Source organism: Schistocerca gregaria, chromosome 4 (genome assembly GCF_023897955.1).
Source record: "Schistocerca gregaria isolate iqSchGreg1 chromosome 4, iqSchGreg1.2, whole genome shotgun sequence".
In the NCBI taxonomy this organism is placed as follows: Eukaryota; Metazoa; Arthropoda; class Insecta; order Orthoptera; family Acrididae; genus Schistocerca; species Schistocerca gregaria.
The window spans coordinates 221,966,019-221,988,795 of NC_064923.1; the positions used below are offsets into that span (position 1 = coordinate 221,966,019).

The 22,777-nt window shown below is 44.3% G+C and overlaps 1 long non-coding RNA gene across 2 annotated transcripts in view; it reads left to right on the forward strand.

Annotated features, from left to right (window-relative positions):
• Positions 1-14,427: 14,427 nt before the first annotated feature.
• Positions 14,428-22,777, forward strand: part of LOC126266819 (uncharacterized) — a 46,878-nt gene continuing 38,528 nt past the window's right edge. For both annotated transcript variants that reach the window (XR_007548931.1, XR_007548932.1), the window contains exon 1: positions 14,428-14,508. This is a non-coding gene — a long non-coding RNA (uncharacterized LOC126266819). The remainder of the gene's footprint in view (positions 14,509-22,777) is intronic.

Here is a 22,777-nt window from a genome sequence, read left to right on the forward strand (position 1 = left end):
ACAAAAGCAAAACAAGGATAATGGAATTTAGCCAAATTAAATCGGGTGATGCTGAGGGAATTAGATTAGGAAATGAGACACTTAAAGTAGTAAAGGAGTTTTGCTATTTAAGAAGTAAAATAACTGATGATGGTAGAAGTAGAGAGGATATAAAATGTAGACTGGCAATGGCAAGGAAAGCGTTTCTGAAGAAGAGAAAGTTGTTAACATAGGATATAGATTTATGTATCAGGAAGTCGTTTCTGAAAGATTAGATTAGATTAGATTAATACTTGTTCCATAGATCATGAATACGACACTTCGTAATGATGTGGAACGTGTCATGTTAATAAGAAATTCTTTTAATTTATTTTTAAATGTTAGTTGGCTATCTGTCAGGCTTTTGATGCTGTATGGTAGGTGCCCAAAGACTTTTGTGGCAGCATAATTTACCCCTTTCTGTGCCAAAGTCAGATTTAACCCTGCATAGTGAAGATCATCCTTTCTCCTGGTGCTATAGGTATGCACACTGCTATTACTTTTGAATTGGGTTGGATTATTATCAACAAATTTCATAAGGGAATATATATACTGTGAGGTTACTGTGAGGATCCCTAGATCCTTAAATAGATGTCTGCAGGATGACCGTGGGTGGGCTCCAGCAATTATTCTGATTATTTGTATGGAGTGTAGCCATGTGTGGAAGTGAAACATGGACGATAAATAGTTTGGACAAGAAGAGAATAGAAGCTTTCGAAATGTGGTGCTACAGAAGAATGCTGAAGATAAAGTGGATAGATCACGTAACTAATGAGGAGGTATTGAATAGGATTGGGGAGAAGAGAAGTTTGTGGCACAACTTGACTAGAAGAAGGGATCGGTTGGTAGGACATGTTTTGAGGCATCAAGGGATCACAAATTTAGCATTGGAGGGCAGCGTGGAGGGTAAAAATCGTAGAGGGAGACCAAGAGATGAATACACTAAGCAGATTCAGAAGGATGTAGGTTGCAGTAGGTACTGGAAGATGAAGAAGCTTGCACAGGATAGAGTAGCATGGAGAGATGCATCAAACCAGTCTCAGGACTGAAGACAACAACAGCAACAACAATTCATCTCTCATTTTAAACCATTCCTTGGACCAGCGTCTTGTTTTCTTCTTCCTCTTTAAAAACAGTGCCCGATAGAACGCTAGAAATTCTTAATCGGCATTTGTAGCAATTCCGACTAGTGTTAAAATAATGTTTGCATGAGGAGCGTAGGGAGCGGGGGCGTGTTCGGATAGAATAAATAGTTAGGAGGGTGCTCGCGATTAGCGGGAAATCTGGTTTCGAGTACCGGTACGGTACAAATTTACAAATGTCGCTTTACGCAATAAGTCTATACATATTACAGTTAAGTTGAATCTCAAATTTCAGTATTTAAAACTGTAGTTCGTCATCAAATACACTACTGGCCATTAAAATTGTTACACCATGAATATGACGTGCTACAGATGTGAGATTTAATCGACAGGAAAAAGGTGCTGTGATAAGAAAATGATTAGCTTTTCAGAGAATTCACACCAGGTTGGCGCCGGTGGCGACACCTACAACGAGCTGACATGAGGAAAGTTTCCAACCGATTTCCCATTCACAAACAGCAGTTGACCGGCGTTGGCTGGTGAAAACGGTGTTGTGACGCCTCATGTAAGGAGGAGAAATGCGTACCATCACGTTTCCGACTTCGATGAAAGTCGGATTCTAGCCTATCGCGACTGCGGTTTATCGCATCGCGACATTGCTGCTCGCGTTGGTCGAGATCCAATGACTGTTAGCGGAATATGGATTCGGGGGGTTCAGGAGGGTAATACGGAACGCCGTGCTGGATCCCAACGGCCTCGTATCACTAGCAGTTGATATGACAGGCATCTATGGCTATAATGGATCGTGCAACCACGTCTCGAACCCTGAGTCAACAGAGGGGGACGTTTGCGAGACAACAACCATCTGCACGAACAGTTCGAAGACGTTTGCAGCAGCATGGACTATCAGTTCGGAGGCCATGGCTGCGGTTGCCCTTGACGCTCCATCACAGACAGGAGCGCCTGTGATGATGTACTCAACGACGAACCTGGGTGCACGAATGGCAAAACGTCATATTTTCGGATGAATCCAGGTTCTGTTAACAGCATCATGATGGTGGCATCCGTGTTCGGTGACATCGCGGTGAACGCACATTGGAAGCGCGTATTCGTCATCGCCATACTGACGTATCAGCCGGCGTGATGGTATGGGGTGCCATTGGTTACACGTCTTGGTCACCTTTTGTTCACATTGACGGCACTTTGAACAGTGTACGTTACATTTCAGATGTGTTACGACCCGTGGCTCTACCCTTCATTCGATCCCTGCGAAACTGTACGTTTCAGCAGGATAATGCACGGCTACATGCTGGCGAGAGGTGGTTGTTCTGGGTACTGATTTCTCAGGGTCTATCCACCCAAATTGCGTGAAAATGTAATCACATGTCAATTCTAGTATAATATATTTGTCCTATGAATACCCGTTTATCATCTGCATTTATTCTTGGTGTAGCAATTTTAATGGCCAGTAGTGTACGTACCTATTAGGCGAAGATGGGCATGTGGCGAAAATGAAAACGATAATCTATGACTTCTCGTTCTAAAACCTGCACGGTCATCACGGGATATGTGTAAGTGGATAAATGAATTAATGATCCATGAGACCAAATAGATACGCGTGTGACATATGGAAGACTGGGGTGGTCTGGAGAGCGTTCTCGGGTAGCCAAGCGGTAAGGCTGCTGTTCCCGATAAGCGGATCAATTGTAGCCCAATGCCAATATCATCAGTTGAAAAATCTTAAACCACTTTCAAACTGGTCATAGAATCAACTTTTAGCATCCAGGGACTGCACCCAGCTAGTTTTCGTCTCTCCAGATACTCACATTAGCGTGCAGCTTGCCAGCTGGAATGCAGAATTCGTAAACCTATGACTACTTGTGGAGCTGTGTTGCACCCAGAGACTCTAAGAACGTTCCAGCCCTGGTACGTATATTTGTCCACCTTGAAATTCCACGCTCTTTCCCCTTTTTGTAGCACAGATTACGGTATTTACCTTTTTTCAGCATGTGTGATACGTGTACACACTTACTGTATAACACGATTGTACTACAACACATAGCTCTGTGGTGTAAAAGTGTTTATAGTTTTCATTGTTCTCAAATTGGTAAATTGTTCTTCCTGCCACCGCACTTAGCAAATTCCCACTAAATCTAACTTAAACCTATCAATTTCCCTTTTTAAATTATCTAACCTACCTGCCCGATTCAGGGCTCTAACATTCCACGCTCTGACGTGTAGAATGCCAGTATTGTTATTTATAATGACGAAATCCCCTCGAGTAGTTCCCATCCTGAAATCCAAATGGGAGAGAGTTTTATCTCCGGAATATTTTATCGAAAACGATGCCATTCTAACTTAACCACACAACGGAGCAGCATGCCCACAGGGAGAGGAGCGGCTGTAGTTTCCCCTTGGTTTCAGTTAGGAGACCAGATCAGTAAGAAATGCAGACCGTTGCCCCTGCAAATATTGCAAAGGCTGCTTCCCCTCTTCAGGTACCACAGATTAGTCTGATTTCATCACAGATATCCCTCGCCTTCGTTGCGTCTATGGTACGGCAATCTGTATCCTTTGGGAACGGAGGCCACGCAACCTCGGAGAGGTCCATGGTTCATGAGGACCGGCAATTTACTGGTTGGCGTTTAATGTCTATTTCTAGTTACAGTAGGTCATTTTTTCTCGTTTGAAACCAAACGTGAGTCTTGCGAGATGAAGCCGTAAACTGAATGCTTTAATCCAGTCATTTGCTTTCGGTCCAGAGTGATCCAACTGTTGACGCACACACACACACACACACACACACACACACACACACACACACACACACACACACACACACACACACACACACACATTCTGAATTTTTATCTGGGACCGTTAACAACATTTTCCCAGAAATAAAATAGTTCCAATCTTCCAAGTTCTCGGGAGGTTTCCGTTTGTCGTGATCCGAATGTCGGATCTGAAAACTCCATCCCAAACATCCCAAAAACTCCCAGTTATGGTTTTCCTCTGCCCCACTCCCAGCGTACTGGGATGTTTGGCAGAAAGAGGTGAAGTTCTACAAAAGGCCGCCCTGCTCTCACAAGTTGGGAAGGAAAGAAAACGCGGGACTCTTCTGATGGACATTTTAGTTCTGAATAACGCGAAGGGGACTGTTTAAAAAAGTTGTTCCTCCCAAAGTGAACAATGTCACTAGCGCAAAGCCTATTGAAACCTAAGTAGGCAATATGCCAATTCAGTTTTTTAGAGGTAACTCTGGCTTTTTTAATACCATTTAGCTGGCAACTGAGTGATTTAACTGGGGCCCGGAAGTATAGTTTTTTTTCACAATAGTTTGGTTTTTTTTTGTTGTGGGAAAGGATTGAAATCCATGTTCACTAAAGGGAAACTAAGATTTCAAAAAAAGTTTTAATATACAATGAAAATTTATTATTAGATTGAATTAAGAGGTACACAACGCAAACTAAAGCTGCGTTGAAGTGCGTTGCGCCCTCGTCAGAATACACATACACTGTAACAAAAACGTAAATACGAAATATAAACAGTTGAAAGCTTTACTGGAAACGCCATCATACCTGACATCAGGAAAGTATCGCAATTCCACAATAACGAAGGAAGCTGTTCCAAGCAAGGCAGAATTTGATATATACAGGATGAATTAGAAGGCGTACCCTTCACAGCTGTAGTTAACAGTGTGCCAGCGACTGAACAGAGGAGAGGAACAGCGAACTTCTTTTCAGTGCAGTAGTTTGCTAAAGTGTCAATTTCACTACAAAGCACAGACGATTTGGATGAAGTAAGTCAAATGCTGGGACGGCTCCTTCGTGAAAGAGCTTTCTTGGATACAAATGAATGTTTAAATGTTAAATAGTGGTGCTTCTATAGCATGCAGATCTAACTTTCATGGATGTAAATAAATGTTGAGATGTTTAAATGTTAAATAGTGATGCGTGTCATCCGTTTTGAACTTTTAAGAGTGCTGGTCAATTTTTCATTATTATCAAGGATGTGTAATTTAAATAACCTCATATATGCACACTTAATTGTTTGTATTAGGGGTAATGTCCAGCAGATTGCAAGTTAAGAAAATAAATATCAGTTCATCCTAGTTTGTTACACAGCACAATTGTTGCAAAAATGAAAGTGCGCATTATATACTTTATTTCAGTTTTTTTCAGGCTTCTTTTTGTAGACATATTTAGCTTATTTGATCTTGAAGAGTTGGCAACACTGGAAGTAGAACGGTAGGGAAGCCCTGGAGTCACATTTGCGGTAGGGGGTTAGGTCGGCAATTCAAGTGCCCGTTCGATAATCCAGAATTGTTTCCAGGCGTTCCGCTAAATCGCGTAAGGCAAATGCTGGGACGGCTCCTTCGTGAATGTGCGCTCATTTCGTTCCCACAGTCCGATATTGAGCTCCTTTTCTAATGACCTTATGATAAATTCCATATTCGTTCTTTCTTCTCTTTTGAAGCCCGATGAGGTAACTTTGAGCCCAAGCTAGACTGTAAAATTGATAACTGTCTTCAGTTATACGTTTCAAAATGCAGCACTTCTTACACTGAAACCCGCTAATTTCATTCTGTGTTCCAAATTTCTTGTGTGAATGAAAGGTCGTGTATCGGAGGGAGACAAGAGTTACTTAACAAGCTGTTTCTCGTTATAAGCTTTTTGTTTGAAAACAGCGTAAGGCAGTCGTTTTGTTTGTTTATTTGCTACTGGTTGCTCCAGTTTGCTTGGAGGGGAACGAGGAAAGCCATTAGGGAAAACCATTCGGAGTGCACCAAATAGCGTCATGCAGATGTTGAACGAAGCCCCAGAAATACATTCTGTTTCGCAGGAGGATTGCTGAACACACAGCTGATCAATCTTGGTGGGAAATGAAGTCTAACATTTTGTCGATGTCGAAGTCATTAGAGACGATGCTCTAGATCACTTGTAAGACCGATAAGCAAGGGTTACCAGCCAAGGGCTGTTTCAAGTATCCACACTCCCAGTGTTTAGTTTCTAAAATTTTAGGTACTGGAACGCATCTCTTCACTACCTTATTAGTCATAAATATTACAAGTTTCGGTTTTTGAAAATTTATGTTAAAACGTACAAGGGAAATCAGTTTTTACTGTTCATAATTTCCGAATTTTAAAACATAATTTCTGGCCCCGGCGGAGGTTCGAGTCCTCCCTCGTGCATGAGTATGTGTGTTTGTCCTCAGGATAATTTAGGTTAAGTAGTGTGTAAGCTTAGGGACTGATGACCTTAGCAGTTAAGTCCCATCAAATTTCACACACACACACACACACACACACAAAACATAATTTCCTGCAATGAAAACAATAAATCCACAAGCTTTAACATAAAGAACAGTGCATGACTATGGCGTCACGTTTTCAACTGGTGTTAGCGGCAATGTTTAGACAATCGCATTGTGCCACGTAATTGTATAAAATAATTACAAACTATAAAACCGACATTTCCACCTTATTACTCGTACAACGGCCTTCTCTAGGCTGCTACTGGTTTGGAAGGAGGAAGGGTTTGGAAGGAGGAAAAATGGCTCTATTTATCGCAAACTATCAGTTTCAATACGTCATATCTGTGTAATATTATTTTATACAGTGATACAGTACAAAACCGAGAAGAATTTTAATCAGCATGAACCGGCCGTGGGAACATACGTAGCGTTCGATACAGTTCCCTACAGTCGTTTAATGAACAAAGTAAGAGCATATGGACTATAAGACCAATTGTGTGATTGGATTGAAGAGTTCCTAGATAACAGAACGCAGCATGTCATTCTCAATGGAGAGAAGTGTTCCGAAGTAAGAGTGATTTCATGTGTGCCGCAGGGGAATGTCGTAGGACAATTGCTACTCACAATATACATAAATGACCTTGTGGATAACATCGGAAGTTCACTGAGGTATTGCTATTCACAATATACATAAATGACCTTGTGGATAACATCGGAAGTTCACTGAGGCTTTTTGCGGATGATGCTGTGGTATATAGAGAGGTTGTAACAATGGAAAATTGTACTGAAATGCAGGAGGATGTGCAACGAATTGGCACATGGTGCAGGGAATGGCAATTGAATCTCAATGTAGGCAAGTGTAATGTGCTGCGAATACATAGAAAGAAAGATCCTTTATCATTTAGCTACAATATAGCAGTTAATTCCATAAATTATCTGGGAGTAGGCATTAGGAGTGATTTTAAATGGAATGATCATATAAAGTTGATTATCGGTAAAACAGATGCCAGACTGAGATTTATTGGAAGAATCCCAAGGAAATGAAATCCGAAAACAAAGGAAGTAGGTTACAGTACACTTGTTCGCCCACTGCTTGAATATTGCTCACCAGTATGGGATCCATACCAGATAGGGTTGATAGAAGAGATAGAGAAGATCCAACGGAGAACAGCGCGCTTCGTTACAGGATCATTTAGTAATAAACAGCGCGCTTCGTTACAGGATCATTTAGTAATCGCGATAGCGCTACGGAGATGATAGATAAACTCCAGTGGAAGATTTTGCAGGAGAGACGCTCAGTAGCTCGGTACGGGCTTTTGTTGAAGTTTCGAGAACATACCTTCACCGAGGAGTCAAGCAGTATATTGCTCCGTCCTACGTATATCTCGCGAAGAGACCATGAGGATAAAATAAGAGAGATTAGAGCCCACACAGAGACATACCGACAATCTTTCTTTACACGAACAATACGAGACTGGAATAGAAGGGACAACCGATAGAGGGACTCAAAGTACCCTCCGACACACGCCGCCAGGTGGCTTGCGGAGTGTGGATGTAGATGTAGATACATCAACTGCATTGCAGCTGCTCTGCGAATATGTGCCCAGTATTGATTAATAAAGGGTTTAGCGATGAATGACGATGAAGATACACTCCTGGAAATGGAAAAAAAGAACACATTGACACCGGTGTGTCAGACCCACCATACTTGCTCCGGACACTGCGAGAGGGCTGTACAAGCAATGATCACACCCACGGCTCAGCGGACACACCAGGAACCGCGGTGTTGGCCGTCGAATGGCGCTAGTTGCGCAGCATTTGTGCACCGCCGCCGTCAGTGTCAGCCAGTTTGCCGTAGCATACGGAGCTCCATCGCAATCTTTAACACTGGTAGCATGCCGCGACAGCGTGGACGTGAATCGTATGTGTAGTTGACGGACTTTGAGCGAGGGCGTGTAGTGGGTATGCGGGAGGCCGGGTGGACGTACCGCCGAATTGCTCAACACGTGGGGCGTGAGGTCTCCACAGTACATCGATGTTGTCGCCAGTGGTCGGAGGAAGGTGCACGTGCCCGTCGACCTGGGACTGGACCGCAGCGACGCACGGATGCACGCCAAGACCGTAGGATCCTACGCAGTGCCGTAGGGGGCCGCACCGCCACTTCCCAGCAAATTAGGGACACTGTTGCTCCTGGGGTATCGGCGAGGACCATTCGCAACCGTCTCCATGAAGCTGGGCTACGGTCCCGCACACCGTTAGGCCGTCTTCCGCTCACGCCCCAACATCGTGCAGCCCGCCTCCAGTGGTGTCGCGACAGGCGTGAATGGAGGGACGAATGGAGACTGCATACGACCGAGGCACACAGGGCCAACACCCGGCATCATGGTGTGGGGAGCGATCTCCTACACTGGCCGTACACCTCTGGTGATCGTCGAGGGGACACTGAATAGTGCACGGTACATCCAAACCGTCATCGAACCCATCGTTCTACCATTCCTAGACCGGCAAGGGAAGTTGCTGTCCCAACAGGAGAATGCACGTCCGCATGTATCCCGCGCCACCCAACGTGCTCTAGAAGGTGTAAGTCAACTATCCTGGCCAGCAAGATCTCCGGATCTGTCCCCCATTGAGCATGTTTGGGACTGGATGAAGCGTCGTCTCACGCGGTCTGCACGGCCAGCACGAACGCTGGTCCAACTGAGGCGCCAGGTGGAAATGGCATGGCAAGCCGTTCCACAGGACTACATCCAGCATCTCTACGATCGTCTCCATGGGAGAATAGCAGCCTGCATTGCTGCGGAAGGTGGATATACACTGTACTAGTGCCGACATTGTGCATGCTCTGTGTCTATGTGCCTGTGGTTCTGTCAGTGTGATCATGTGATGTATCTGACCCCAAGAATGTGTCAATAAAGTTTCCCCTTCCTGGGACAATGAATTCACGGTGTTCTTATTTCAATTTCCAGGAGTGTATTCGTAGCCCACCGGAGTCACACATTATGTCGTCCTACGCCCCTGTCCATCACATCATGTTGGCCACCCACTGTCACGTTCACAGGTATCGGCGCAGCGGCAAATTAGACGGAGGTACAAAAGTCATGGGACAGCGATATGCAGATGTAGAGGATAGTAGTATCGCGTACAGAAGGTATAAAACTTAAGTATTGTACTCAGGTGATTCGCGTGAAAAGTTTCCGACGTGGTTATGGCCACACGACGGGAATTAACAGACACTGAACGCGTAATGGCAGTCGCAGCTAGACGCACGGGACAGTTCATTTCGGAAATCATTAGGGAATTCAGTATGTAGTGATGGACAGTGGCAAGAGTGTTCCAAGAATACCAAATTTTTAGTCGTTACTTCCTTCCCACCACGGACAACACAGTGGTCGACGGCCATCACTTAACGACCAGCAAATAGGCGTTTACGTAGGAACGTCAGTGTTAACAGACAAGCAACACTACGTGAAATAACCGTACAAATTAATGTGGGACGTACGAAGAACGTATCCGCTAGCACAGTGCGGCGAAATTTGGCGATAATGGGCTATAGCAGCAGACGACCGGGACGAGTGCTTTTGCTAGCAGCGCGACATCGCCTGCAGCGCCCCTGGGCTCTTGACCATACCGGTTGGACGCTAGACGACTGGACAACATTGGCCTGGCCAGATGATTGCCGATTTCAGTTGGTGAGAGCTGATGGTAGGAATCGAGTGTGGTGGACACCCACGGAGCCATGGACAAGGCACTGTGCAAGCTGGTGGTGGCTCCTTTATAGTCTGGGCTGTGCTTACATGGAAAGGACTGGGTCCTCTGGTCGAACTCAACCGATCGGTGACTGGAAATGGTTACATTCGGCTACTTGGGGACCATTTACAAACATTCATGGACTTCACATTTGCCGGCCGGTGTGGCCGACCGGTTCTAGGCGCTACAGTCTGGAACCGCGTGACCGCTACGCTCGCAGGTTCGAATCCTGCCTCGGGTACGGATGTGTGTATTAAGTCCCATAGTGCTCAGAGCCATTTGAACCATTTGAACATCAGATTTCCAAACAACGATCGAAATTTAATGGACTACAATGCTCCATCTCAGTGGACCACAATTGTTCGCGGCTGGTTTGACGGACATTCAGGACAATTCGAGCGAATGATTCGACCCCCAGATCGCCCGACATGACCCCCATCCAACATTTGTGGGACATAATTGAGAGGTCAGTTTGTGCACAAAATCCTGCACCTGCAAGATTTTCGCAATTCTGGACGGCTATAGAGGCCTCATGGCTCAGACTATCTGCAGGGACTTCCAAAGAGCTGCTGAGTCCGTACCACGTCGAGGTGCTGCGCTACAACGAGCAAAATGACGTCCGACACGATTGTAGTAGATATCCAACGACTTTTGTCAGCTCAATACATAGTTACGTTACGATTTAAACACGTATTCTATTTTGAACGTCCGTTGCCGACTTGTTCGACTTAGTTAAAAATAAATCTCCCTGGGAGGTGCCGGAGAGCCGTTCCGGCCGAAATTAAGCCCTCCTTACTCCCACCCGTCCGAAGTCGCTTTGGGAAAACACGAAACTGCAGTCGGGATAGTTTCTCTGGAACGTGAGCTCAACTCCTACGGAATGCATTGCTCCTATCGTAACTACAGTGCTCTCTTTCTCCTTATGTATTAATGTAAGGACACAAATGGAAAATGAGTTTCACAGCGGGAAAACTACAAATTAGAAGGAACTAATTTGCATTGCGCCTTTCTTTTTCCCAGCACCGCGTAACGTGTCAGTAGTACGCTTGATCCGGAACTATTTTCCCGTACTAACTACAATAGCGTACCCAAACCCGATCTTAAATTGCTACTCGTTCGTAGCACGAATTGTGTCTTGCGTACATACTAAGTCTTCGACATTTTCTTGCCTTCCTTTATTCGCAAAGTTTACATAGTTATTCGATAAAATATTAAGTAAAAAGTCCATTAGGGCTGCACGAATTCGTAATTACTGACACACTGTGTCAAATACATGCATTATCAATATTTCGGAACGTTTCCACACCAAATTAAAACATTGTGAAAATTCATGTCATATCTGCTGTGCGTACCGTGTCCGCCAAAACTCACCCTGATTAGATTCTTTTAATTTTTAGTGATATTATATTTCTCTTGAATGTAATTACAGTAGCGCTGTTTTGTTTACCCAGTGTCATTACGTGAAAACGTCCCTACAAGTTAATCAAATTGTTTGCAATGTGTTTTAATTCTCTGCATGCCTCAAAGATCCCCTTTAGCACTCTTTATCTGTCGCAAACGCATTTATTCTCTGGATAGACTAGAGGTCAGCACGAATCTGGGAGCTCCCATCCCATCTACCTTGCTGTTTCAGGGTATACGATCCTCACTATTGTCGCTGTCTTTACATTCAAGTACGGCGCGCAGATAAAGTGGCCTCCATGTAGCCATTTATAGAGTACAAACTGTTGGACAAGTACGTTTGTGTCACCCTTCCTAAGCGAAACACCTTTTTTTTTTTGGAAGTTGACTAATTATTATAAAGCAAACTCCCCATATATTTCAAACTACCTTGAAAGTTGCAAAGTCTGTGGCTTGTTAAATGGATTTTTGTGGGTTCGAGTATGATGGCAATGAATATCATCATTCAACTGGAAAACATGCAGACTATTTTTTCAGAAATGTGATTGACTCAAGAATACAAATATGTGGAACAGCTAAAATAATGCCTTCAATACTGGTACTGTAGTAGTGTGAAGTGCCATTTTTTTCGTTATTTGTAATATAATGAAACCTCAGGTGATATTTTAGGTAAGATGTATGTCAGCGTATACTATTTTCCCAAATACCAAAAGATGGACAATAGTTGTATTTTATTCTAAACTGAATATCGTAGGAATAAACTGCCAAGCTACATAATTTCGGAGATGGTATACCACAGTTTCGTAATTCTTCAGGAAGTAAAAATGACTGTTATTTTTCATTGGTACTATTTATTTATACGTTTTATTATAGATGATCAAGTGAGGCAGTTAGTATTATAGAACAGTAATATGTATGTAGCATATTTTAGAATAATTAGAATGTTTTCTTAATTTTTATGTAGCTTTCCATGTAAGAACGTTACGTATCAGGTGAAAGCAAATTTTGAAATGACGTTGTGTATCAAAAGAAATATTAATTTTATGTTACAATAGCAAAATTGAGGAAAGTATTAACAGAATATATTATTCGACATAGTAAAATAATACAGAGTATTTGTTTAATTAATCTCCAAGCTAAAAAGTAAAGCTAGTTCTATATAGAACGAGAAACAATAACAGAAATGGATTAAACAGATGAAAGATAAATTCAACTGTTCACTCGGAAGATACGCACACATAAAACTCCCTGTATTGCACATCAAGGCATTTACTCTTATCCAAGAAGTTCCTCATTTTCTCTGCCTATAGAGGAACAAGCTATTTGTACAACAAATGAAGCCTCAAAACTTGTATAGGTATTTTAACTTGAGATTGATTTTATCTTTTATTATTAACAGAGAAAGACGTACCCAAGCCTGAAGGACATTATGATTGAGGCACAGATACACTGCATTTAAATCATCTGCATTGATGTTCAGCCACGTAACCAGTAATTTCAAGTAATGGTCAGACTTCATAATTCTTCAAGAACATTGACAGCAACAAAGTCATTTCGGCTCATTTCCTTCTTAATAAAAGATGTTCTTAAGTAAGCTTTGTGTCTGTAGGTACTTCCGTTCATAAGTAATCATGATATCCGTTACTCTTCTTTTTTCCCAATTAATGCGGAAAGCTAAGTCCAGAAACGATAACTCTATTGCTGTAAAATATCCTGTCAGAACAAGGTAGTTGTATAAAAGTATCATTGTCCAGTTGCTGTGTTGCCTAAACCAACGGCCAGACCAAGCAAATTATTGTGCTGCACCGTGTTTACGTTATAATGGTATACAACGTTATTGTACGTACCATTTTTTGTAGTTCTTTCAGGCAAGTGTTTACCAGTGGTAGAAATATAAGATTTTCCACAGTTCCTCCTTCTTTTATTGACATTCTGCTTCCAACGTGGTGAATCTGTTTTCCTCTCTATGCTTTTATTTAAGGATAGAGTACTCTTTCTGAGTGAAACTTACATCAGCCACGTCCACCTTTTTCGTTGATACATAACGTCCTTCCAGGAAGCTGAACTTTACAACTATAAATAGCTCAATTCGTTAAAAAAAAAAGGTCCGTTACTATGGTAGCATGTCTCATGTGATGTACCACTTTATTCTCGTGAACACTAAACTTTGAGGGAGGTACACAAATCAGAGTTTTCCTGTGTCTCTGTCACCAAGCCTTGGTGCAATTTCGTGAATTGAGGTGGAAATGGGGGAAATCGACACAAGTGAAAGCAAAGTGCTATACACACGCGGGAAAGGTTTGGTGTGTCAGAAGGGAAAGAACTCTCGAAGGTAGAGATACATAGTTAATATAGGTCACTTGTAGTGCTTATCTGTGTCTCGAGGGCGGAGCTTTCTATTTTCATACGCAAAAACGATTGAGGACAGTCTTATTCAGAGAGGATGTACGAGCCTTAAGACGACGAAAACTACTTTTTTGACATAAGTTTGAACTAGCGAAACCTCATGTTGACTCAAAAGTCGTTGTCATAGCCGTTATACTGTTTTGTCAATTTCAGAGTTCTGTGTACTTCATAATGTCTTTTGTAAAGGAAGAATGAAGTTTAACATACTTAACGCATGGTTTCATTCCGCACAAGACCTTCATTTACGTTTTGGTTTGATTTAAACAAACAAAAAATGCGATTGAGAGACGTAGGCGATTAACGTTGCTGGGAAGGAGTCACCACTAACGGAGTGTTAGTGACTGTGCTAAATGTGTTTACGGGTTTCCCTGTTACAACGGACTTCCCGTCTCACGGACGCTCCGCAGAATATCTTCCACTCGCGCAGGGCAGCGAACGCCTCTTGTCGTCACGTGTTGTTTGTGGAGGAAAAGAGAGAGAGACGCCTGCTCAATGAAAAACCGATGCGTCAGAGGTACGTCAGTCCCAGCAACGTGACACAGCCCGACAGCGCGTGCCGCACATGTCGTTGTGGTCGGGCCGACGGAACGTCACTTCGGTACGTAAACCTGAAAGCCTAGCGTTCCCAGGAATCCCCAGGGAATTTTAACACTTAGTACGTTTTAACTGAAAATAATAAACACTGTTAAGAGTTACTTTCGCTAAATTCTTCATTATTTTTAAAGCACCGAAATTACGTAATCGAACTGTGTGTATTTTCGAACGTTTAAAGAATGTTGTTGTTGTTGTGGTCTTCACCTCTCAGTACCTACTGCAACCTACATCCTTCTGAATCTGCTTAGTGTATTCATCTCCCTCTACGATTTTTACGCTCCACGCTGCCCTCCCAAAACTCAATTGGTGATCCCTTGATGCCTCAGAAATTGTCCTAACAACCGGTCTCTTCTTCTAGTCAAGTTGTGCCGCAAACTCCTCTTCTCCCCAGTTCTGTTCAATACCTCCTCATCAGTTATGTGATCTACCTGTGGTGTCACTGCCAGACACCACACTTGCTAGGTGGTAGCTTTTAAATCGGCCGCGGTCCGGTAGTATACGTCGGACCCGCGTGTCACCACTATCAGTGATTGCAGACCGAGCGCCGCCACACGGCAGGTCTAGAGATACTTCCTAGCACTCGCCCCAGTTGTACAACCGACTTTGCTAGCGATGGTTCACTGACAAAATACGCTCTCATTTGCCGAGACGATAGTTTAGCATAGCCTTCAGCTACGTCATTAGCTACGACCTAGCAAGGCGCCATATTCAGTTACCATTGATATTGTGAATCATGTACCGTCAAGAGCGACTTTCATCATTCATGTTAAGTATTCCACCAGCTACGTCCATTTTTCTAAATTCTAATTTCCTTGTCCTGTTCCAGACCTCACGCCAGCCTGCGTGAGCTAAAACGCGAGCATTGCGGCCTCCTTTAGTAAAGCGGTGTTGGCTCTCTTGCCAACCACAACACTACCCATATAATCTTCAGCACTCTTCTGTAGCACCACATTTCAAAAGCTTCTATTCTCTTCTTGTCCAAACTATTTATCGCCCACGTTTCACTTCCATACATGGCTACACTCCATACAAATACGTTCAGAAACGACTCCCTGGCACTTAAATCTATACTCGATGTTAACAAATTTCTTTTCTTCAGAAACGCTTTCCTTACCATTGCCAGTCTACATTTTGTATCCTCTCTACTTCGACCATCATCAGTTATTTTGCTCCCCAAATAGCAAAACTCCTCTACTACTTTAAGTGTCTCATTTCCTAATCTGATTCCCTCTGCATCACCCAACTTAATTCGACTACATTACATTATCCTCCTTTTGCTTTTGTTGATGTCCACCTTATATCCTCCTTTCAAGACACTGTCCATTCCGTTCAACTGCTCTTCCAGGTCCTTAGCTGTCTCTGACAGAATTACAATGTCATCAGCGAACCTCAAAGTTATGATTTCTTCTCCATGGATTTTAATATCTACTCCGAATTTTTCTTTTGTTTCCTTTACTGCTTATTCAATATACAGATTGAATAACATTGGGGAGAGGCTACAACCAGGTCTCAATCCCTTCCCAACCACTACTTCCCTTTCGTGTCCCTCGACTCTTATAACTGCCATCTGGTTCGTGTACAAATTGTAAATAGCTTTTCGCTCTCTGTATTTTACCCCTGCCACATTCAGAATTTGAAAGAGAGTGTTCCAGTCAACATTGTCAAAAGCTTTCTCTAAATTTACAAATGCTAGAAACGTAGGTTTGCCTTTCCTTAATCTATTTTCTAAGATATGTCGTAGGGTCAATATTGCCTCACGTGCTTGAATATTTCTGTGGAATCCAAACTAATCTTCCCCGAGGTTGGGTTCTACCACTTTTTCCATTCGTCTGTAAAGAATCCGCGTTACTATTTTGCAGCTGTGACTTATTAAACTGATAGTTCGGTAATTTTCACACCTGTCAACACCTGTGTAATTCTGTTTCATTAAATAACATATTTCATTCCCTGCAAGTCAGTGCAAGAGTCTTTATTTACAGGGTCTGCTGTATATTATTGCGAACTTGCTTCACATAATCATCAACAGAGGTAATTTGCTTTACGCTGTTAACAACGATTACCTAAAAGTCGTTAGCTAATATTCTCTCGCATGAAACGACGTCCATAGGCCACGAAGCCACTTAGCCGGACAATCAGACGCTCCAAATTTCTGATTCGTTTGAACTAAAAAAAAAAATTCTAATGGCTCTGAGCACTATGGGACTTAACTGCTGCTGTCATTGCTGTGAGTTACGCACACATCGACTTATCGATAATACGGCACTACAACTTTACCACCGCATTTAACTTGGACAGCACTGGCCGGTCGACTAGTACAGATAGCCTGCAGTGATGTGGCCAGCTGCAGTTCGAATGGCTGAAATGTCTCTGAGCACCATGGGACTTAACATCTGAGGTCATCAGTCCCCTAGACTTACAACTACTTAAATCTAAATAACCTAAGAACATCACACACGTCCATGCTCAAGGCAGGATTTGAAACTGCGACCGGTTCCAGACTGCAGCGCCTAGAACCGCTCGGCCACTCCAGCCGGTGTTTGAACTAAAGCTTTCTGCCGTTTCACACGGCATTTTTGAACGGTTTTCGTACGTGCTTTAACGTTCAGCCGACCCATATATGCCAGTGGGCTCATTGTTACCAGCAGAATCAGGTGGAACTAGATTTCAAGATTCTACCCCACCCCCTTGCGAGAGGTGAAACTAATTTAAAGTAAAACGGTATTTTTTTTTAAAAAAATCTGTACCATTCTTAAGCACGCATATTTAGAGCCCTGGTCAGCAGATTTTTGTTAATTACTTTCGTTTTCACCTAGTCACCATACTTCGTACATATTATTTTGAACTGCAGGCAGCCGCAGCCAAATGTCTGCATTTTTATGAGAAGGCAAAAACAAAAAAACCTCCAGCTGTAACTAGTTATTTACTAAAACCACGGCCGATTTCACGCCAATTTAGGCGCATCCTCAGGTGATATAAATTCTGTCTACAATGTTATTTTAAGCTGTCCTGAACCATCTCTCCCTCTCTCATTTATCAGTGAAGTGCAGGACGGGGAAAGGCTTCAGATTATATATATAAATGATTTGGCCGGCTGGGTGGGCAATCTGCGGTTGTTTGCTGATGATGCTGTGGTGAGATATCGAAGTTGAGTGTCGCAGGAGGGTACAAGATGATTCAGACTAAATTTATAGTTGGTGTGATGAATGGCAGCTAGTTTATAATGTGGAAAAATGTAAGTTATGCGGATGAGTAGGAAAAACAAACCCGTAACGTGCGGATACAGCGTTGGTGTCGTGCTTGGCACAGTCACGTCGCTTAAATGTGTGGGCGTAACGTTATATACCGATATGAAATGGAAGGAGCATGTAAGGGTTGTAGTAGCAAAGGTGAATTGTCGACTTCGGTATATTGGGAGGATTTTGGGAAGCTGTGGTTCATCTGTAAAGGAGACCGCGTATAGGACGCTAGTGCTACCTATTCTGGAGTACTGCTCAAGTCTTTTTTATCCGTTTCAGGTCGGATTGAAGGAAGACATGGAAGCAATTCAGAAGCGGGCTGCTAGAATTGTTACCGGTACATTCGAACGACAAGTAAGTGTTTCGGAGATGCTTCGTGAAATCAAATGGCAATTCCTGGAGAGAAACCTACTGGGAAAATTTAGAGAACCGCCATTTGAAGCTGACTGAAGAACGATTCTGCTTAAGCCAACATATACTCTGAATACGAACCACCAAGATAAGGTAGGAGAAATTTGGGTTCACGCGGAGGCATGTAGATGTCGTTTTTCCCTCGCTCTATTTGCAAGAGGAACAGGAAAGGTAATGACTAGTGGTGGTACAGGGTACGCTCTGCCAAGCACCCTGCGGTGGGTTTCAGAGTATGTATGTAGATGTAGATGTAGACGGCGTAAAATAATTTATACCACCCGGAGATGCGCCAAAATTGGCGTGAAAGCGGTCGTAGTCTTAATAAAAGGCTGTCTGCAGCCAGAGCTGTTTTTTTGCCTTCTTATAAAAATCTCAACATATTTTGTGTGCCCGACAGAATGTACTACAAGTGTTACGATCTCCCCTCCTGTTCATATCTCGAAGCACAAAGTAATATAACGAATATTGTAGATGTAAGAATGGTCGGGGAAACGCAGTATAACTGTACAGCAGCTACCAGCTGCTACAATATGCCTTTCAGAGTAACATTTGGAATTAGGCAGCAATGGAAGAATGAAACACATTACCTTTCAGTAGACAGAGTCTGGTTAACTGACATGTCACAGCCTCCTATCCATCCAAGCAGACAAGCAGCTCTGAAATCTCTGTCAGCTCCTACAACGATATCAAAACTTGTAACTCTAGAGTCACTCAGAAATTAGTGATGTTGAACAAGCTGATGGGCTGGCCAAAGCACCTGCCTTAACCATCACCTAGGTGATGGTAAAATCTTAACTACGTAGCTGGATGAGGAGACAGCATGTACAATATTGTGATCTGAGGTTTTCCCAGCGTACAGAAATCTTGAAAATTTCTCGGGTATTCAGCCGGGTAGCGTCGTCCAAAAGGCGCGATATTTCGGCAACCCGACTTCTTGCCTTCTTCAGGCGTTCTTGGTGTCCGCAAGCGGCCGTAGCGCGGAAGGACTGCGGCCCATGATCTGTCGCGGGGGCGCCGCGCTTCCCCCACCACCCACCGCCGCCCTTCCCCCACTACCGGCCGCTGACCGCTCAGAAGCGCCCAGACGGACGCTGCGGGAGAGGAGTGGAGATTATATAAAGTAGGCTCCATCAGAGATCAATCACCCACCAAGAACGCCTGAAGATGGCAAGAAGTCGGCTTGCGGAAATATCGCGCCTTTTGGACGACGCTAACTGGCTGGATACCCGAGACATTTTCAAGATGTACAATATTGATCTAAGATCAAAAAAGTAAAACATGGCAAACTAATGATACTGAAACCATATTTTAAGAGAAATTCGGCAGTCCTGTGTTTCAACGAGAAGCAGATTAAAACTCATGATAGTTCTAATGACTACCTGTAGCAGCTTCAAGAAATACCTGCACACTATGGCTATAGAGAAAGAAGCCCCTAGGTGCGAACGATGTGGTGTGGGGGATGCGAATAAATGGCATTCAATCATCAGGTGCTTCGTACTGGATGCCAAAAGACACAATTGTGGTACCTTCACTAACATAGCTCCCCAAAACCCTCCCCCCAATGCTCTGACGTTACTCCTCCCCACTACCTCACCTTGGAAAATGGGCAGTCGGTGCTGAGCTGCAGGAGAGAAAGTATGTATGGTATTTTTTAAAATATTTTGGCGGGAAATGTGTTCTTGTTGGTGTTATGCTGCTGGAGGATTGTCCTCCCCACTCCACACCGCCCCGCCCCCCAATTTCCACCACTCTCAGGTCCCGCTTTTTCCAATCGCGCGTGTGTATGTTCACCTGCTCTAGTCCACAATACCGCCACCAGAGATGGCTCGAAACTATCCTACAGCCACCATCCACTTTCTAGTTTCGGCTGCTTGTTTGGAAGCACTTTCAGAGTCCTGCAGCTACTGTTCTGAAACGCTGACTGTGTTTAGTTTATACACTCCTGGAAATGGAAAAAAGAACACATTGACACCGGTGTGTCAGACCCACCATACTTGCTCCGGACACTGCGAGAGGGCTGTACAAGCAATGATCACACGCACGGCACAGCGGACACACCAAAAACCGCGGTGTTGGCCGTCGAATGGCGCTAGCTGCGCAGCATTTGTGCACCGCCGCCGTCAGTGTCAGCCAGTTTGCCGTGGCATACGGAGCTCCATCGCAGTCTTTAACACTGGTAGCATGCCGCGAGAGCGTGGACGTGAACCGTATGTGCAGTTGACGGACTTTGAGCGAGGGCGTATAGTGGGCATGCGAGAGGCCGGGTGGACGTACCGCCGAATTGCTCAACACGTGGGGCGCGAGGTCTCCACAGTACATCGATGTTGTCGCCAGTGGTCGGCGGAAGGTGCACGTGCCCGTCGACCTGGGACCGGACCGCATCGACGCACGGATGCACGCCAAGACCGTAGGATCCTACGCAGTGCCGTAGGGGGCCGCACCGCCACTTCCCAGCAAATTAGGGACACTGTTGCTCCTGGGGTATCGGCGAGGACCATTCGCAACCGTCTCCATGAAGCTGGGCTACGGTCCCGCACACCGCTAGGCTGTCTTCCGCTCACGCCCCAACATCGTGCAGCCCGCCTCCAGTGGTGTCGCGACAGGCGTGAATGGAGGGACGAATGGAGACATGTCGTCTTCAGTGATGAGAGTCGCTTCTGCCTTGGTGCCAATGATGGTCGTATGCGTGTTTGGCGCCGTGCAGGTGAGCGCCACAATCAGGACTGCATACGACCGAGGCACACAGGGCCAACACCCGGCATCATGGTGTGGGGAGCGATCTCCTACACTGGCCGTACACCTCTGGTGATCGTCGAGGGGACACTGAATAGTGCACGGTACATCCAAACCTTCATCGAACCCATCGTTCTACTATTCCTAGACCGGCAAGGGAACTTGCTGTTCCAACAGGACAAAGCACGTCCGCATGTATCCCGTCCACCCAACGTGCTCTAGAAGGTGTAAGTCAACTACCCTGGCCAGCAAGATCTTCGGATCTGTCCCCCATTGAGCATGTTTGGGACTGGATGAAGCGTCGTCTCACGCGGTCTGCATGTCCAGCACGAACTCTGGTCCAACTGAGGCGCCAGGTGGAAATGGCATGGCAAGCCGTTCCACAGGTCTACATCCAGCATCTCTACGATCGTCTCCATGGGAGAATAGCAGCCTGCATTGCTGCGAAAGGTGGATATACACTGTACTAGTGCCGACATTGTGCATGCTCTGTTGCCTGTGTCTATGTGCCTGTGGTTCTGTCAGTGTGATCATGTGATGTATCTGACCCCAGGAATGTATCAATAAAGTTTCCCCTTCCTGGGACAATGAATTCACGGTGTTCTTATTTCAATTTCCAGGAGTGTATTTACTGCTGGAGACAGGGATGTTAAGAAATTTACTTTTTATTTCCCTCACTTTTCGAAGCAGAATTCCAAAATGGTAAACCCACAGTGGTGTCTAAGCACTGGCTCTTACTGAATTTACGTGGTAAAATTATGCTGCTGGCGTGGGAACAATGTCCGCCACTTTCTACAGACGCACTATTTTTGTAGAGGTCGTAAAAAACGTACGGCAGTCATATTGCATTGACTGTTAAACTCTGCAAAAGTGGACTGCATATCATAAAATAAAAATAAAAAAAATTATTGCCAAAGACACATAGTCCATTACATTGCTCTGCTACTGTCATGGAAAGCTTGACTTTTTCGGCGTGAAACTGATCTCCAACCAATGTACATCACCGCAAACGATTGTACCACCATGCTATATCGCTACATCGCTACATCGCCGCGGGCGGAGGGTATTTAAATCGGCCGCCGCCGCGACCGAACCCAGTTCCCCCTGAGCAGCCATAGCGTACGGATCTCCGTGCCGGCACGTTCACAGGAGCTCAGTCCGTCAGTTCACCTGATGATGGCGACATGTTTGATCGCCGAAATATTGTGCCCGTTGGACACTATAGACCGGCAGTACACCCGTGGATATTTTGATTATCAAATACGCCGGGAGAAACTCAAGAATCACAAGAAAATAAATGTTCTTGTAATTCCAGAGTCTGTAGATGGTCGCAGCTCGTTGCAGAAACGACAGCAGAAAGAAGGCCCGGCTGGAAACAGTACCGTTAGCAGACGCCCTTGTTCCGGAGGAAACAGCCCAGACTTTGTACACCAGTTCGATGAGCATCCGCTGTCCGTAGAGGGTGCAGTACACCCGTGGATATTTTGATTTATTTTCTTGAGCACTGTCGGTGACAAATGCTTCGTCAATCACGAATTAATTTACTGCCCTCGAAACAACAATATCCGATTTCACGGGCTAAAAAACGACGATATTTGTGACCCTTTTATGCTGAACTCCTAGAGTAGCATACGAAAATTTTCAGAATTTCAGGTACAGTATTTTCAAATGGATTGCAGGAACATCATCATCCCTTTTACGTAACTGTTCTCGATATCAACTGAATAGCAGTATGCTACCGATCACCTACACTGCATGATTCCGAAGATAAAGAGTGGAAGTTATTTCTTTAGAGAACCGAAACTTTAACGAGGTCATTACATGGGACGTGCTGTAAACCACAGATAACTAGAAACTTATCTCGTATGCGAAGATTTTTACGTGACAGCTCGA